Raw genomic sequence first — 20,001 nt, forward strand, 5'->3', positions numbered from 1 at the left:
ACCAGCATAGTAGTCTGGCTGTGGCTGTGCATCAGTGCACTCCATGTCAGATTCAACTTGTAATGGGCATGGACTGTTAACTGCTTCACTTTCTAAGCCAGGGACGGTATGTGTAAAGAGCTCCATGGAGTAACCCGTTGTGTCGCCTGCTGCATTATTCTCTGTTGTTGTTTTTGCTGAAGAGGACAAGGAAGCGACTTGTCCCTGACCGTGAACATCCACTAACGATGCGCTGCTTTGACATTTACCAGTTTCACGAGAGGAGGCAAAAGAGCTAGAGGCTGAGTCAGCAAGATAAGCCAAAACTTGCTCTTGCTGCTCCGGCTTTAAAAGCGGTTTTCCTACTCCCAGAAAAGGGAGCGTTCGAGGCCTTGTGTAGCCAGACGACGAACCTGGCTTCACAGCTCCAGACTTAGGTGCAATATTTTTTTTCCCACGACCAGCTGATGCTCCACCACTACCACTACCCTCATTACCAGCTGACAATGAACGCCCCCGGCCACGACCTCTTCCACCATACTTCCTCATTGTTTTAAAAACGTAAACAAACTAACGGTATTTGTTGCTGTCACACAAATTACACGGTGAGCTATAACTTCAGTATGATTTAGCTACCCCTTTACAGGTGAGTGAGACCACAACGAAAATCAGGCACAATGTTACACACTCTGTTGTTGGTGGCAACAAATGAGAGAGATGCCACACACGCAGGACTGTCACTGAAGCACAAATGTAAATATTAATCTTCCACTGATTTGATTTTTTTTTTTTTCAGGGAGACTTTAGGAAAAAAAAATAATAGAATAAAATGATTTTTTCAGGAAGAATTTAGAAACCAAATAAAATAAAATGATTTTTTCAGGGAGAATTTAGAAAACAAATAAAACAAAAAAAGGCTTTCTATGGCCCACTGAGTGAGAGATGACGCACACAGGAGTCAGGAGTGGCACACAAGCCCAGAGGCCAATATTTATCTCCCACTTTTTTTTTTTGTTCCAGGGAAAATTTATAAACCCAATAAAAAAAATAATAAATAGGCTTTCTATGGCCCACTATCTGAGAGAGAGAGAGAGATGGCACGCTTAGGACTGGCACACAAGCCCAAAGGCCAATATTAATCTCCCTTTTTTTTTAAGGGAGAATTTATAAAACCAAAAAAAAAAAAAATAAATAGGCTTTCTATGGCCCACTATTTGTGAGAGAGATGGCACGCTCAGGACTGGCACACAAGCCCAGAGGCCAATATTAATCTCCCACTTTTTTTTTTTTTCCAGGGAAAATTTATAAACCCAATAAAAAAAATAATAAATAGGCTTTCTATGGCCCACTATCTGAGAGAGAGAGATGGCACGCTTAGGACTGGCACACAAGCCCAAAGGCCAATATTAATCTCCCACTGATTGATTTATTGATTTTTTCAGGTAGAATTTAGAACCCAAATAAAGCAAAAAAAAAAAAAAGTGGGCTTTCTATGGCCCACTGAGTGAGTGATGATGCACACAGGAGTCAGGAGTGGCACACAAGCCCTGAGGCCAATATTTTTCTCCCACTGATTGATGTAGTGATTTTTTCAGGTACATTTTAGAACCCAAATCAAGCAAAAAAATAAATAGGCTTTCTATGGCCCACTATTTGTGAGAGAGATGGCACGCTCAGGACTGGCACACAAGCCCAGAGGCCAATATTAATCTCCCACTTTTTTTTTTTTGGTTCCAGGGAAAATTTATAAACCCAATAAAAAAAATAATAAATAGGCTTTCTATGGCCCCCTATCTGAGAGAGAGAGATGGCACGCTTAGGACTGGCACACAAGCCCAAAGGCCAATATTAATCTCCCACTGATTGATTTATTGATTTTTTCAGGTAGAATTTAGAACCCAAATAAAGCAAAAAAAAAAAAAAAATGGGCTTTCTATGGCCCACTGAGTGAGTGATGATGCACACAGGAGTCAGGAGTGGCACACAAGCCCTGAGGTCAATATTTTTCTCCCACTGATTGATGTAGTGATTTTTTCAGGTAGATTTTAGAACCAAAATCAAGCAAAAAAATAAATAGGCTTTCTATGGCCCACTGACTGAGAGATGGCACACACAGGAGTCAAGAGTGGCACACAAGCCCTGAGGCCAATATTTTTCTCCCACTGATTGATGTAGTGATTTTTTCAGGTAGATTTTATAACCCAAATCAAGCAAAAAAATAAATAGGCTTTCTATGGCCCACTGAGTGAGAGATGACACAGACAGGGATGGCACTCTAGCAGAAATGTCAATCTTAATCTCCCACAAAAAAAAAAAAAAAACAGGTAGTGTCCTTCAATTACTATCTCCCTGCAGTAATCTCAGCCAGGTATGGCAGGCAGCAATAAGGAGTGGACTGATGCACAAATTAAATAAAAAGTGTGTACAAACAAACAAGATAGCTGTGCAGAAAGGAAGGAACAAGAGGATTTGTGCTTTGAAAAAAGCAGTTGGTTTGCACAGCGGCGTACACACAGCAATGCAGCTATCAGGGAGCCTTCTAGGGCAGCCCAATGAGCTACAGCGCTGAGGGAAAAAAAAAAAATGTAGCTTCCACTGTCCCTGCACACCGAAGGTGGTGTTGGGCAGTGGAAATCGCTACAGCACAAGCGGTTTGGTGGTTAATGGACCCTGCCTAACGCTATCCCTGCTTCTGAAGAAGCGGCAGCAACCTCTCCCTAAGCTCAGATCAGCAGCAGTAACATGGCGGTCGGCGGGAACGCCCCTTTATAGCCCCTGTGACGCCGCGGACAGCAAGCCAATCACTGCAATGCCCTTCTCTAAGATGGTGGGGACCAGGACCTATGTCATCACGCTGCCCACACTCTGCGTTTACCTTCATTGGCTGAGAAATGGCGCTTTTCGCGTCATTGAAACGCGACTTTGGCGCGAAAGTCGCGTACCGCATGGCCGAACCCGCACAGGGGTCGAATCGGGTTTCATGAAACCCGACTTTGCCAAAAGTCGGCGACTTTTGAAAATGAACGACCCGTTTCGCTCAACCCTAATCTCAGATATGTTTCCAAGGTCTGATTGGTTCGTTCAGTCTGGCCATTTGTCTGAGGATGGAAAGCCGAGGAAAAAAACAAATCAATGCCCATCCTAGCACAAAAGGCTCGCCAAAACCTCGAAACAAACTGGGAACCTCTGTCAGAAACGATGTTCTCTGGAATGCCATGCAAACGAACCACATGCTGGAAGAACAATGGCACCAAATCAGAGGAGGAAGGTAATTTAGACAAGGGTACCAAATGGATCATATTAGAGAAGCGATCACAAACTACCCAAATGACCGACATTTTTTGAGAGACGGGGAGATACGAAATAAAATCCATAGAGATATGTGTCCAAGGCCTCTTCGGGATCGGCAAGGGCAAAAGCAACCCACTGGCACGAGAACAGCAGGGCTTAGCCCGAGCACAAATCCCACAGGACTGCACAAAAGAACGCACATCCCGCGACAGAGACGGCCACCAAAAGGATCTAGCCACTAAATCTCTGGTACCAAAGATTCCAGGATGACCAGCCAACACCGAACAATGAACCTCAGAGATAACTTTATTCGTCCACCTATCAGGGACAAACAGTTTCTCTGCTGGGTAACGATCAGGTTTATTAGCCTGAAATTTTTGCAGCACCCGCCGCAAATCAGGGGAGATGGCAGACACAATTACTCCCTCTTTGAGAATACCCGCCGGCTCAGGCAAACCCGGAGAGTCGGGCACAAAACTCCTAGACATGGCATCCGCCTTCACATTCTTAGAGCCCGGAATGTACAAAACCACAAAGTCAAAACGGGAGAAAAACAGCGACCAACGAGCCTGTCTAGGATTCAACCGTTTGGCAGACTCGAGATAAGTCAAGTTCTTGGGATCAGTCAAGACCACCACGCGATGCTTAGCTCCTTCAAGCCAATGACGCCACTCCTCGAATGCCCACTTCATGGCCAGCAACTCTCGATTGCAAACATCATAATTTTGCTCAGCAGGCGAAAACTTCCTGGAAAAGAAGGCGCATGGCTTCATCATCGAGCAATCAGAACCTCTTTGCGACAAAACAGCCCCCGCTCCAATTTCAGAAGCATCAACCTCAACCTGGAACGGAAGCGAAACATCTGGTTGACACAACACAGGGGCAGAAGAAAAACGACGCTTCAACTCCTGAAAAGCTTCCACAGCAGCAGAAGACCAATTGACCACATCAGCACCCTTCTTGGTCAAATCGGTCAATGGTTTAGCAATACTAGAAAAATTACAGATGAAGCGACGATAAAAATTAGCAAAGCCAAGGAACTTTTGCAGACTCTTCAGAGATGTCGGCTGAGTCCAATACTGAGGCTTATTCTTGGCCAAAGGCGTAGCATCAATTCCTCTCAATGAAATAAGACACTGCAAGGGCTCCAAGACAAACCCACAGCGCCTAGCAAACTCCAAGTCCATCAGATTCAGGGCAGCGCCTGAATCCACAAATGCCATGACAGAATAGGAAGACAAAGAGCAGATCAAAGTAACGGACAAAAGAAATTTCGACTGTACCGTACCAATGGTGGCAGACTTAGCGAACCGCTTAGTGCGCTTAGGACAATCGGAGATAGCATGAGTGGAATCACCACAGTAGAAACACAGCCCATTCTGACGTCTGTGTTCTTGCCTTTCAGCTCTGGTCAAAGTCCTATCGCACTGCATAGGCTCAGGTTTATGCTCAGATAATACCGCCAAATGGTGCACAGATTTACGCTCACGCAAGCGTCGACCGATCTGAATGGCCAAAGACATAGACTCATTCAGACCAGCAGGCATAGGAAATCCCACCATGACATCTTTAAGGGCTTCAGGGAGACCCTTTCTGAAAATAGCTGCCAGCGCACATTCATTCCATTGAGTGAGCACGGACCACTTTCTAAACTTCTGACTAGGGTTGAGCGACCTTGACCTTTTTAGAGTCGAGTCGTGTTTCGCGAAACCCGACTATCTTAGAAGTCGAGTCGAGTGGAATCGGCCGATTATGGCGAAAAGTCGGGTATCGCCCGAAACACGAAACCCAATGCAAGTCAATGGGGGAGCATAGTCGGCAGTGAGTGGAGGCCAGGAAAACACCTACACTGCCCATTTTAATGGCAAAAACATCCATTCTTGTTACGGAAGCTTGTCAATCGTAATTTAGCTTATAATAATTGGAAGGCATTTGAAATTGGGGGTCATTTGGCTAAAGTTGTGGGGGGTAGGGCTGGTTCAAGTAATTAGTGGGCCCAGTAAATCTGGACCACGTCACGGCAGTGGAGCAGGGAGAGGTAAGTATTTCAACTTTGCAAGTGCTGTGATCCTGAGCAAGCCGGGGGGGTACACTTGTTGGCATTGGCACTGGCACAGGGCCCCTCAAAGTACAGCGGTGTGTTTGCACGGCGGGGGCGCCTCCCACCGGCAGCAACACTTTTGCGTACTATGAGAGGCCCTGTGCCAGTGACGTCGCCAACTAGTATTCCTCCCCCCACCTGATGAAGGAACCTGCACTTTCATCTGCACCTTCCTCTTTGTCCCCGTGTAAGGTGGTATGGTATGCGGGAAGAGGAACCTGACTTTCAGCAGGGTCACAATCTTGCTGTGTAGCGTGCACAGGGAGATTTGCGTTATGGGTCAATGTACCAGCAGACTCATCTATCACTGGCTGGGCAATGGGCAGGATGAGGAGGAAACACAGATATAGGCCCAAAGAATAAAGTTGGCTAAATGCAGTTCAAAATTGGTAACACAGGACTAACCAGGGGGCATTGCAGTGGAGGACAACTGGAATGAGAGGCTGACACAGAGAGTAGGCCCAAATCAGTAAGTAGTCGAAATGCAGTTCAAAATTGGCAACCGTAGTAAACAGTAGGGTTGAGCGAAACGGGTCGTTCATTTTCAAAAGTCGCCGACTTTTGGCAAAGTCGGGTTTCATGAAACCCGATCCGACCCCTGTGCGGGGTCGGCCATGCGGTATGCGACTTTCGCGCCAAAGTCGCGTTTCAATGACGCGAAAAGCGCCATTTCTCAGCCAATGAAGGTAAACGCAGAGTGTGGGCAGCGTGATGACATAGGTCCTGGTCCCCACCATCTTAGAGAAGGGCATTGCAGTGATTGGCTTGCTGTCTGCGGCGTCACAGGGGCTATAAAGGGGCGTTCCCGCCGACCGCCATGTTACTGCTGCTGATCTGAGCTTAGGGAGAGGTTGCTGCCGCTTCGTCAGAAGCAGGGATAGCGTTAGGCAGGGTCCATTAGCCACCAAACCGCTTGTGCTGTAGCGATTTCCACTGCCCAACACCACCTTCGGTGTGCAGGGACAGTGGAAGCTACATTTTTTTTTTTTTTCCCCCTCAGCGCTGTAGCTCATTGGGCTGCCCTAGAAGGCTCCCTGATAGCTGCATTGCTGTGTGTACGCCGCTGTGCAAACCAACTGCTTTTTTCAAAGCACAAATCCTCTTGTTCCTTCCTTTCTGCACAGCTATCTTTTTGGTTTGTACACACTTTTTATTTAATTTGTGCATCAGTCCACTCCTTATTGCTGCCTGCCATACCTGGCTGAGATTACTGCAGGGAGATAGTAATTGAAGGACACTCCCTGTTTTTTTTTTTTTTTTTTTGTGGGAGATTAAGATTGACATTTCTGCTAGAGTGCCATCCCTGTCTGTGTCATCTCTCACTCAGTGGGCCATAGAAAGCCTATTTATTTTTTTGCTTGATTTGGGTTATAAAATCTACCTGAAAAAATCACTACATCAATCAGTGGGAGAAAAATATTGGCCTCAGGGCTTGTGTGCCACTCTTGACTCCTGTGTGCATCATCACTCACTCAGTGGGCCATAGAAAGCCTATTTATTTTTTTGCTTGATTTTGGTTCTAAAATCTACCTGAAAAAATCACTACATCAATCAGTGGGAGAAAAATATTGGCCTCAGGGCTTGTGTGCCACTCCTGACTCCTGTGTGCATCATCACTCACTCAGTGGGCCATAGAAAGCCCATTTTTTTTTTTTTTGCTTTATTTGGGTTCTAAATTCTACCTGAAAAAATCAATAAATCAATCAGTGGGAGATTAATATTGGCCTTTGGGCTTGTGTGCCAGTCCTAAGCGTGCCATCTCTCTCTCTCAGATAGTAAGCCATAGAAAGCCTATTTATTTTTATTTTTTTTTATTGGGTATATAAATTTTCCCTGGAAAAAAAAAAAAAAGTGGGAGATTAATATTGGCCTCTGGGCTTGTGTGCCAGTCCTGAGCGTGCCATCTCTCTCACAAATAGTGGGCCATAGAAAGCCTATTTATTTATTTTTTTTTGGTTTTATAAATTCTCCCTTAAAAAAAAAAGGGAGATTAATATTGGCCTTTGGGCTTGTGTGCCAGTCCGAAGCGTGCCATCTCTCTCTGTCTCTCAGATAGTGGGCCATAGAAAGCCTATTTATTATTTTTTTTATTGGGTTTATAAATTTTCCCTGGAACAAAAAAAAAAAAGTGGGAGATAAATATTGGCCTTTGGGCTTGTGTGCCACTCCTGACTCCTGTGTGCGTCATCTCTCACTCAGTGGGCCATAGAAAGCCTTTTTTTGTTTTATTTGTTTTCTAAATTCTCCCTGAAAAAATCATTTTATTTTCTTTGGTTTCTAAATTCTTCCTGAAAAAATCATTTTATTCTATTTTTTTTTTCCTAAAGTCTCCCTGAAAAAAAAAAACAAAAAAAACAAATCAGTGGGAGATTAATATTGCCCTTTCTGCTTGTGTGCCAGTCTTGACTCCTGGGTGTGCCATCTCTCTCTCTCTCTCCAGTTGTGGGCCATAGAAAGCCTATTATTTTTTTAGCTTGATTTGGGTTCCAAAATCTACCTGAAAAAATCACTACATCAATCAGTGGGAGATAAATATTGGCCTCTGGGCTTGTGTGCCACTCCTGACTCCTGTGTGCGTCATCTCTCACTCAGTGGGCCATAGAAAGCCTTTTTTTGTTTTATTTGTTTTCTAAATTCTCCCTGAAAAAATCATTTTATTTTATTTGGTTTCTAAATTCTTCCTGAAAAAATCATTTTATTCTATTATTTTTTTTTCCTAAAGTCTCCCTTAAAAAAAAAAAAAATCAAATCAGTGGGAGATTAATATTTACATTTGTGCTTCAGTGACAGTCCTGCGTGTGTGGCATCTCTCTCATTTGTTGCCACCAACAACAGAGTGTGTAACATTGTGCCTGATTTTCGTTGTGGTCTCACTCACCTGTAAAGGGGTAGCTAAATCATACTGAAGTTATAGCTCACCGTGTAATTTGTGTGACAGCAACAAATACCGTTAGTTTGTTTACGTTTTTAAAACAATGAGGAAGTATGGTGGAAGAGGTCGTGGCCGGGGGCGTTCATTGTCAGCTGGTAATGAGGGTAGTGGTAGTGGTGGAGCATCAGCTGGTCGTGGGAAAAAAAATATTGCACCTAAGTCTGGAGCTGTGGAGCCAGGTTCGTCGTCTGGCTACACAAGGCCTCGAACGCTCCCTTTTCTGGGAGTAGGAAAACCGCTTTTAAAGCCAGAGCAGCAAGAGCAAGTTTTGGCTTATCTTGCTGACTCAGCCTCTAGCTCTTTTGCCTCCTCTCGTGAAACTGGTAAATGTCAAAGCAGCGCGTCGCTAGTGGATGTTCACGGTCAGGGACAAGTCGCTTCCTTGTCCTCTTCAGCAAAAACAACAACAGAGAAGAATGCAGCAGGCGACACAACGGGTTACTCCATGGAGCTCTTTACACATACCGTCCCTGGCTTAGAAAGTGAAGCAGTTAACAGTCCATGCCCATTACAAGTTGAATCTGACATGGAGTGCACTGATGCACAGCCACAGCCAGACTACTATGCTGGTCCTTTGACTCAGACCACAACATTGCCCTCGCAGGGTGCTGATCAAGAATCAGACCCTGATGAGACTATGTTGCCCCATCACGAACGCTATACCATCGACCGACACGGTGACACAGACGAAGTTGCACACGAGCTACAAGAAGAGGTAATAGATGACCCAGTTCTTGACCCCGATTGGCAGCCATTGGGGGAACAGGGTGCAGGCGGCAGCAGTTCTGAAGCGGAGGAGGAGGGGCCGCAGCAGGCATCAACATCGCAACAGGTTCCATCTGCCGGGCCCGTATCTTGCCCAAAACGCGTGGCAAAGCCAAAACCTGTTGGAGGACAGCGTGGCCATCCGGTTAAAGCTCAGTCTGCAATGCCTGAAAAGGTATCCGATGCTAGAAAGAGTGCAGTCTGGCATTTTTTTAAACAACATCCAATTGATCAGCGCAAAGTCATCTGTCAAAAATGTTCAACTACCTTAAGCAGAGGACAGAATCTGAAAAGTCTCAATACAAGTTGCATGCATAGACATTTAACCACCATGCATTTGCAAGCCTGGACTAACTACCAAACGTCCCTTAAGGTTGTAGCACCCTCGGCCAATGAAGCTAGTCAGCAACACAACATCCCTTCCGGCAGTGTAGGGCCACCATTTTCCGCACCACCTGCAGTATCTGTGCAGGTTTCTTTGCCAGGCCAAAGCAGTCAGTGTCAGGGAATCACCAGTTTCGTAGTAGGAAACACTGCATCTAGGGCACCGGTGGCAACAATACCATCTCCCACCGTCTCTCAGTCTGCCATGTCCACCGGCACCCCCGCTAGTTCCACGATCTCCAGCTCTCCAGTCCAGCTCACCCTACATGAGACTATGGTTAGAAAAAGGAAGTACTTAGCCTTGCATCCGCGTACACAGGGTTTGAACGCACACATAGCTAGACTAATCTCGTTAGAGATGATGCCCTACCGGTTAGTTGAAAGCGAAGCTTTCAAAGCCCTGATGGACTACGCTGTACCACGCTACGAGCTACCCAGTCGACACTTTTTTTCCAGAAAAGCCATCCCAGCCCTCCACCAGCATGTTAAAGAGCGCATCGTCCATGCACTCAGGCAATCTGTGAGCACAAAGGTGCACCTGACAACAGATGCATGGACCAGTAGGCATGGCCAGGGACGTTACGTGTCCATCACGGCACACTGGGTAAATGTGGTGGATGCAGGGTCCACAGGGGACAGCAAGTTTGGGACAGTTCTGCCTAGCCCACGGTCTAGGAAACAATTGGCTGTAGCCGTTTGCACCCCCTCCTCCTCCTCTTCGTCCTCCTGCAGAAGCGAGAGCTCGTCCACAGACCGCAGTCACACAACCACTCCATCCGCAGCTGCCACTGTTGCACACCAGGTCTCCCATTATGGGGCAGCTACTGGCAAACGTCAGCAGGCTGTATTGGCTATGAAGTGTTTGGGCGACAACAGACACACCGCGGAAGTTCTGTCCGAGTTCTTGCAGAAAGAAACGCAGTCGTGGCTGGGCACTGTAGATCTTGAGGCAGGCAAGGTAGTGAGTGATAACGGAAGGAATTTCATGGCTGCCATCTCCCTTTCCCAACTGAAACACATTCCTTGCCTGGCTCACACCTTAAACCTGGTGGTGCAGTGCTTCCTGAAAAGTTATCCGGGGTTATCCGACCTGCTCCTCAAAGTACGTGGACTTTGCTCACATATCCGCCGTTCGCCCGTACACTCCAGCCGTATGCAGACCTATCAGCGTTCTTTGAACCTTCCCCAGCATCGCCTAATCATAGACGTTGCAACAAGGTGGAACTCAACACTGCACATGCTTCAGAGACTGTGTGAACAGAGTCGGACTGTTATGTTTTTGTGGGAGGATACACATACACGGGCAGGCAGTAGGATGGCAGACATGGAGTTGTCAGGTGTGCAGTGGTCGAAGATTCAAGACATGTGTCAAGTCCTTCAGTGTTTTGAGGAATGCACACGGCTGGTTAGTGCAGACAACGCCATAATAAGCATGAGCATCCCCCTAATGCGTCTGCTGATGCAAAGTTTGACGCACATAAAGGATCAGGCGTCTGCAGCTGAGGAAGAGGAAAGCCTTGATGACAGTCAGCCATTGTCTGGCCAGGGCAGTGTACAGGACGAGGTAGCGGGCGAAGAGGAGGAGGAGGACGAGGAGGATGATGGGGATGATAATATTTTTAATGAGGAAGCTTTTCCGGGGCCACTGGAAATTGGTGGCGCGGCAAGGCCGGGTTCTGGTTTTTTGAGGTACACAAGTGACGTGGATTTGCCTGAAACTGCCCCTCAACCAAGCACAACCGCAGATTTGAGAACTGGAACTTTGGCCCACATGGCGGATTATGCCTTACGTATCCTCAAAAGGGACACACGCATAACTAAAATGATGAATGATGACGATTACTGGTTGGCCTGCCTCCTTGATCCTCGCTATAAAGGCAAATTGCAAAATATAATGCCACATGAGAACTTGGAACTAATATTAGCAACCAAACAATCAACTCTTGTTGACCGTTTGCTTCTGGCATTCCCTGCACACAGCGCCCGTGATCGTTCTCACACAAGCTGCAGGGGCCAGCAGACCAGAGGAGTTAGAGGGGCAGAAATCAGAAGTGGCGTTGGCCAGAGGGGTTTTCTGACCAGGTTGTGGAATGATTTTGCTATGACCGCAGACAAGACAGGTACTGCAGCATCAATTCAAAGTGACAGGAGACAACATTTGTCCAGTATGGTTACAAACTATTTTTCATCCCTTATCGGTGTTCTCCCTCAACCGTCATTCCCATTTGATTACTGGGCATCAAAATTAGACACCTGGCCAGAATTGGCAGAATATGCATTGCAGGAGCTTGCTTGCCCGGCAGCTAGTGTCCTATCAGAAAGAGTATTCAGTGCTGCAAGTTCAATACTAACAGAAAAAAGGACTCGTCTGGCTACCCAAAATGTAGATGATCTAACCTTCATTAAAATGAACCACAACTGGATTTCGAAATCTTTTGCCCTACCTTGCCCGGCTGACACCTAGCTTTCCTATGAAAAGGTCTTGCCTGTGGACTATTCTGAATGCCTTTTCCAATCTCGTAATTTTCTGCACCTGATTGTCCAGCATACGACATGTTTACACCTCACTAAATGGCCAAACTCCCCACACGGGGCCGTGGTATCGACACTTGGCGACAGCACCCGTGAGAGTGCAGTTTGTCTGAAGAGGTGGGTGAGCCCGCTTTTGGTCGAAGGCACTGCCACTGGGTCCCTCCTAGTACAATAAAGTGTCTCTGGCGGTGGTGGTGCGCACCCAACGTCAGACACACCGTTGTAATATGAGGGGCCCTGGGCCTGTACCGCCGGCCACAAGACAGTTTCCCCCCACCCCAGCTCAAACAGTGCTCTACCACTTGCAAAATTATCTCACAGCTCCACCAATGTTTAGTCTATGCACTGACATCCTTCAATGCCTGCCACTGACAATACCATTGTATTGACATTTTTGTTATGTTAGGCCTTCGATGCCTGTCTGTGGTCACTCCTTCCACTAGGCCTCCACTGACCACACCACTGCTGCCCGTGTACCCCTGTAACCAATTTAAAATTGCCTACAGCCATGTGTTATTATTTTAGGCCTTCGATGCCTGTCTGCGGTGACTCCTTCCACTAGGCCTCCACTGACCACACCACTGCTGCCCGTGTACCCCTGTAACCAATTTAAAATTGCCTACAGCCATGTGTTATTATTTTAGGCCTTCGATGCCTGTCTGCGGTGACTCCTTCCACTAGGCCTCCACTGACCACACCACTGCTGCCCGAGTACTCCTGGAACCAATTTAAAATTGCCTACAGCCATGTGTTATTATTTTAGGCCTTCGATGCCTGTCTGCGGTCACTCCTTCCACTAGGCCTCCACTGACCACACCACTGCTGCCCGTGTACCCCTGTAACCAATTTAAAATTGCCTACAGCCATGTGTTATTATTTTAGGCCTTCGATGCCTGTCTGCGGTGACTCCTTCCACTGGGCCTCCACTGACCACACCACTGCTGCCCGTGTACCCCTGGAACCAATTTAAAATTGCCTACAGCCATGTGTTATTATTTTAGGCCTTCGATGCCTGTCTGCGGTCACTCCTTCCACTAGGCCTCCACTGACCACACCACTGCTGCCCGTGTACCCCTGGAACCAATTTAAAATTGCCTACAGCCATGTGTTATTATTTTAGGCCTTCGATGCCTGTCTGCGGTCACTCCTTCCACTAGGCCTCCACTGACCACACCACTGCTGCCCGTGTACCCCTGTAACCAATTTAAAATTGCCTACAGCCATGTGTTATTATTTTAGGCCTTCGATGTCTGTCTGCGGTGACTCCTTCCACTAGGCCTCCACTGACCACACCACTGCTGCCCGTGTACCCCTGGAACCAATTTAAAATTGCCTACAGCCATGTGTTATTATTTTAGGCCTTCGATGCCTGTCTGCGGTGACTCCTTCCACTAGGCCTCCACTGACCACACCACTGCTGCCCGTGTACCCCTGTAACCAATTTAAAATTGCCTACAGCCATGTGTTATTATTTTAGGCCTTCGATGCCTGTCTGCGGTGACTCCTTCCACTAGGCCTCCACTGACCACACCACTGCTGCCCGTGTACCCCTGGAACCAATGTAAAATTGCCTACAGCAATGTGTTATTATTTTAGGCCTTCGATGCCTCTCTGCGGTGACTCCTTCCACTAGGCCTCCACTGACCACACCACTGCTGCCCATGTACCCCTGGAACCAATTTAAAATTGCATACAGCCATGTGTTATTATTTTAGGCCTTCGATGCCTGTCTGCGGTCACTCCTTCCACTAGGCCTCCACTGACCACACCACTGCTGCCCGTGTACCCCTGGAACCAATTTAAAATTGCCTACAGCCATGTGTTATTATTTTAGGCCTTCGATGCCTGTCTGCGGTCACTCCTTCCACTAGGCCTCCACTGACCACACCACTGCTGCCCGTGTACCCCTGGAACCAATTTAAAATTGCCTACAGCCATGTGTTATTATTTTAGGCCTTCGATGCCTATCTGCGGTGACTCCTTCCACTAGGCCTCCACTGACCACACCACTGCTGCCCGTGTACCCCTGGAAGCAATTTAAAATTGCCTACAGCCATGTGTTATTATTTTAGGCCTTCGATGCCTGTCTGCGGTCACTCCTTCCACTAGGCCTCCACTGACCACACCACTGCTGCCCGTGTACCCCTGGAACCAATTTAAAATTGCCTACAGCCATGTGTTATTATTTTAGGCCTTCGATGCCTGTCTGCGGTCACTCCTTCCACTAGGCCTCCACTGACCACACCACTGCTGCCCGTGTACCCCTGGAACCAATTTAAAATTGCCTACAGCCATGTGTTATTATTTTAGGCCTTCGATGCCTGTCTGCGGTCACTCCTTCCACTAGGCCTCCACTGACCACACCACTGCTGCCCGTGTACCCCTGGAACCAATTTAAAATTGCCTACAGCCATGTGTTATTATTTTAGGCCTTCGATGCCTGTCTGCGGTCACTCCTTCCACTAGGCCTCCACTGACCACACCACTGCTGCCCGTGTACCCCTGGGACCAACATCAGAAAATATAAAAATAAGTATTTTGCTTATAAAAAAGAAAATACTGGAGAGATATCAAATGCAGACATTTTAACATTAAAAACAAACACATACAACAAAAATCTGGTACAGTACTAAAAATGGCCACCAGCTACAATAACTTTCTCCTGCAAGTAGTTAACTGAAAGGTTTTTTCAATTTTAAACACAGATATGGCATCCACCGAGTGTTTTCCTGTCGCGTCTTCTTTATATTATTGCCAAGAAGATGCAAAACAATGAAAATAATAAAATCATTATTTACCAAAAAAATAGAGTAAGTCAAAACCACATTGCAAATAAACATTCATTACAAATAAAGAAGCAGGGCGCGTCCGAGGGTGAGTATATACCTAATAAGAATATAATCACCCTCGGACGCGCCCTGCTTCTTTGCGACAGCCTTCCTTCCTAAGAATCAGCCCTTCCGTGGTGTAGAGAGAGGGTTTGTTACACTCCAAGGTGTTCCCCAGGTTGCCTTTCCTGAGCTTCGATCTTCCGGCTCTCGTTTAGTAGTTGTTGGAAACTACGCTGCATTGGGCCTACAAATTGGGTATGGGGTGTAGAGAGATGGTGTGTTCCACTCCAAGGTGTTCCCCAGGTTGCCTTTCCAGAGCTTCGATCTTCCGGCTCTCGTTTAGTAGTTGTTGGAAACTACGCTGCATTAGGCCTACAAATTGGGTATGGGGTGTAGAGAGATGGTGTGTTCCACTGTAGAGAGATGGTGTGTTCCACTCCAAGGTGTTCCCCAGGTTTCCTCGCCAATGCTTCGATCATCATGCTCTCGTTTAGTAGTTGTTGGAAACTACGCTGCATTAGGCCTACAAATTGGGTATGGGGTGTAGAGAGATGGTGTGTTCCACTCCAAGGTGTTCCCCAGGTTTCCTCTCCATTGCTTCGATCTTCATGCTCTCGTTTAGTAGTTGTTGGAAACTACGCTGCATTAGGCCTACAAATTGGGTATGGGGTGTAGAGAGTTGGTGTGTTACACTCCAAGGTGTTCCCCAGGTTTCCTCTCCATTGCTTCGATCTTCCGGCTCTCGTTTAGTAGTTGTTGGAAACTACGCTGCATTGGGCCTACAAATTGGGTATGGGGTGTAGAGAGATGGTGTGTTCCACTCCAAGGTGTTCTCCAGGTTGCCTTTCCTGAGCTTCGATCTTCCGGCTCTCGTTTAGTAGTTGTTGGAAACTACGCTACATTAGGCCTACAAATTGGGTATGGGGTGTAGAGAGATGGTGTGTTCCACTGTAGAGAGATGGTGTGTTCCACTCCAAGGTGTTCTCGAGGTTTCCTCGCCAATGCTTCGATCATCATGCTCTCGTTTAGTAGTTGTTGGAAACTATGCTGCATTAGGCCTACAAATTGGGTATGGGGTGTAGAGAGATGGTGTGTTCCACTCCAAGGTGTTCCCCAGGTTTCCTCGCCAATGCTTCGATCATCATGCTCTCGTTTAGTAGTTGTTGGAAACTACGCTGCATTAGACCTACAAATTGGGTATGGGGTGTAGAGAGATGGTGTGTTCCACTCCAAGGTGTTCTCCAGGTTGCCTTTCCTGAACTTCTATCTTCAGGCTCTCATTAAATTGTGGTTAAACGGAACAACTGCATTTGGCGTACTAGTTGGTTTGGGGCCTACTATCGGTGTCTGACGCTCCTTGCTGTTCTCCTGGTTTCCTGTCCTGGAATTCCGTTTTCAGGCGCTCGTTAAGTAGTTGTTAATGTTAGACTGCATTTGGCCTACTAGTTGGGTTGGGGCCTACTATCGGTGTCTGCCACTCCTTGCTGTTCTCCTCCACTGAACAAAGCTGTGCCGCCTGTTTACTACTGTTGCCAATTATGAACTGCATTTCGACTACTTACTGATTTGGGCCTACTCTCTGTGTCAGCCTCTCATTCCAGTTGTCCTCCACTGCAATGCCCCCTGATTAGTCCTGTGTTACCAATTTTGAACTGCATTTAGCCCACTTTATTCTTTGGGCCTATATCTGTGTTTCCTCCTTATCCTGCCCATTGCCCAGCCAGTGATAGATGAGTCTGCTGGTACATTGACCCATAACGCAACATTTCCCGTGCACGCTACACTACAAGAATGTGACCCTGCTGAAAGTCAGGTCCCCCTTCCCGCATACCATACCACCTTACACGGGGACAAACAGGAAGGTGCAGATGAAAGTGCAGATTCCTTCATCAGGTGGGGGGAGGAATACTAGTTGGCGACGTCACTGGCACAGGGCCTCTCATGGTACGCAAAAGTGTTGCTGCCGGTGGGAGGCGCCCCCGCCGTGCAAACACACCGCTGTACTTTGAGGGGCCCTGTGCCAGTGCCAATGCCAACGAGTGGGCCTCCCCTGCTTGCTCAGGTTCACAGCACTTGCAAAGTTGAAATACTTACCTCTCCCTGCTCCACTGCCGTGACGTGGTCCAGATTTCCTGGGCCCACTAATTACTTGAACCAGCCCTACCCACCACAACTTTAGCCAAATGACCCCCAATTTCAAATGCCTTCCAATTATTATAAGGTAAATTACGCTTGACAAGCTTCATTAAGAAGAATGGATGGTTTTGACATTAAAATGGGCAATCTAGGTGTTTTCCTGGCCCCCACTCACTGCCGACTATGCTGCCCCATTGACTTGCATTGGGTTTCGTGTTTCGGTCGATCCCGACTTTACGTCATAATCGGCCGATTTCACTCGACCCGACTTTTGAGATAGTCGGGTTTCGCGAAACCCGGCTCGACTCTAAAAAGGTCAAGGTCGCTCAACTCTAGTAAACAGGCGGCACAGCTTTGTTCAGTGGAGGAGAACAGCAAGGAGTGGCAGACACCGATAGTAGGCCCCAACCCAACTAGTAGGCCAAATGCAGTCTAACATTAACAACTACTTAACGAGAGCCTGAAAATGGAATTTCAGGACAGGAAACCAGGAGAACAGCAAGGAGTGGCAGACACCGATAGTAGGCCCCAAACCAACTAGTACGCCAAATGCAGTTGTTCCATTTAACCACAATTTAATGAGAGCCTGAAGATAGAAGTTCAGGAAAGGCAACCTGGAGAACACCTTGGAGTGTAACAAACCATCTCTCTACACCCCATACCCAATTTGTAGGCCTAATGCAGTGTAGTTTCCAACAACTACTAAACGAGAGCATGAAGATCGAAGCATTGGCGAGGAAACCTGGGGAACACCTTGGAGTGGAACACACCATCTCTCTACACCCCATACCCAATTTGTAGGCCTAATGCAGCGTAGTTTCCAACAACTACTAAACGAGAGCCGGAAGATCGAAGCTCAGGAAAGGCAACCTGGAGAACACCTTGGAGTGGAACACACCATCTCTCTACACCCCATACCCAATTTGTAGGCCTAATGCAGTGTAGTTTCCAACAACTACTAAACGAGAGCATGAAGATCAAAGCAATGGAGAGGAAACCTGGGGAACACCTTGGAGTGGAACACACCATCTCTCTACACCCCATACCCAATTTGTAGGCCTAATGCAGCGTAGTTTCCAACAACTACTAAACGAGAGCCGGAAGATCGAAGCTCAGGAAAGGCAACCTGGAGAACACCTTGGAGTGGAACACACCATCTCTCTACACCCCATACCCAATTTGTAGGCCTAATGCAGTGTAGTTTCCAAGAACTACTAAACGAGAGCCGGAAGATCGAAGCTCAGGAAAGGCAACCTGGAGAACACCTTGGAGTGGAACACACCATCTCTCTATACCCCATACCCAATTTGTAGGTCTAATACAGCGTAGTTTCCAACAACTACTAAACGAGAGCATGAAGATCAAAGCAATGGAGAGGAAACCTGGGGAACACCTTGGAGTGGAACACACCATCTCTCTACACCCCATACCCAATTTGTAGGCCTAATGCAGTGTAGTTTCCAACAACTACTAAACGAGAGCCGGAAGATCGAAGCTCAGGAAAGGCAACCTGGAGAACACATTGGAGTGGAACACACCATCTCTCTACACCCCATACCCAATTTGTAGGCCTAATGCAGTGTAGTTTCCAACAACTACTAAACAAGAGCATGAAGATCGAAGCATTGGCGAGGAAACCTGGGGAACACCTTGGAGTGGAACACACCATCTCTCTACACCCCATACCCAATTTGTAGGCCTAATGCAGCGTAGTTTCCAACAACTACTAAACGAGAGCATGAAGATCAAAGCAATGGAGAGGAAACCTGGGGAACACCTTGGAGTGGAACACACCATCTCTCTACACCCCATACCCAATTTGTAGGCCTAATGCAGTGTAGTTTCCAACAACTACTAAACGAGAGCATGAAGATCAAAGCAATGGAGAGGAAACCTGGGGAACACCTTGGAGTGGAACACACCATCTCTCTACACCCCATACCCAATTTGTAGGCCTAATGCAGCGTAGTTTCCAACAACTACTAAACGAGAGCCGGAAGATCGAAGCTCAGGAAAGGCAACCTGGAGAACACCTTGGAGTGGAACACACCATCTCTCTATACCCCATACCCAATTTGTAGGTCTAATACAGCGTAGTTTCCAACAACTACTAAACGAGAGCATGAAGATCGAAGCAATGGAGAGGAAACCTGGGGAACACCTTGGAGTGGAACACACCATCTCTCTACACCCCATACCCAATTTGTAGGCCTAATGCAGTGTAGTTTCCAACAACTACTAAACGAGAGCCGGAAGATCGAAGCTCAGGAAAGGCAACCTGGAGAACACATTGGAGTGGAACACACCATCTCTCTACACCCCATACCCAATTTGTAGGCCTAATGCAGTGTAGTTTCCAACAACTACTAAACAAGAGCATGAAGATCGAAGCAATGGAGAGGAAACCTGGGGAACACCTTGGAGTGGAACACACCATCTCTCTACACCCCATACCCAATTTGTAGGCCTAATGCAGTGTAGTTTCCAACAACTACTAAACAAGAGCATGAAGATCGAAGCATTGGCGAGGAAACCTGGGGAACACCTTGGAGTGGAACACACCATCTCTCTACACCCCATACCCAATTTGTAGGCCTAATGCAGCGTAGTTTCCAACAACTACTAAACGAAAGCCGGAAGATCGAAGCTCAGGAAAGGCAACCTGGAGAACACCTTGGAGTGGAACACACCATCTCTCTACACCCCATACCCAATTTGTAGGTCTAATGCAGCGTAGTTTCCAACAAATACTAAACGAGAGCATGAAGATCGAAGCAATGGAGAGGAAACCTGGGGAACACCTTGGAGTGGAACACACCATCTCTCTACACCCCATACCCAATTTGTAGGCCTAATGCAGTGTAGTTTCCAACAACTACTAAACAAGAGCATGAAGATCGAAGCATTGGCGAGGAAACCTGGGGAACACCTTGGAGTGGAACACACCATCTCTCTACACCCCATACCCAATTTGTAGGCCTAATGCAGCGTAGTTTCCAACAACTACTAAACGAGAGCCGGAAGATCGAAGCTCAGGAAAGGCAACCTGG

The sequence above is a fragment of the Ranitomeya imitator genome, chromosome 3 (genome assembly GCF_032444005.1).
Source record: "Ranitomeya imitator isolate aRanImi1 chromosome 3, aRanImi1.pri, whole genome shotgun sequence".
Lineage (NCBI taxonomy): Eukaryota > Metazoa > Chordata > Amphibia > Anura > Dendrobatidae > Ranitomeya > Ranitomeya imitator.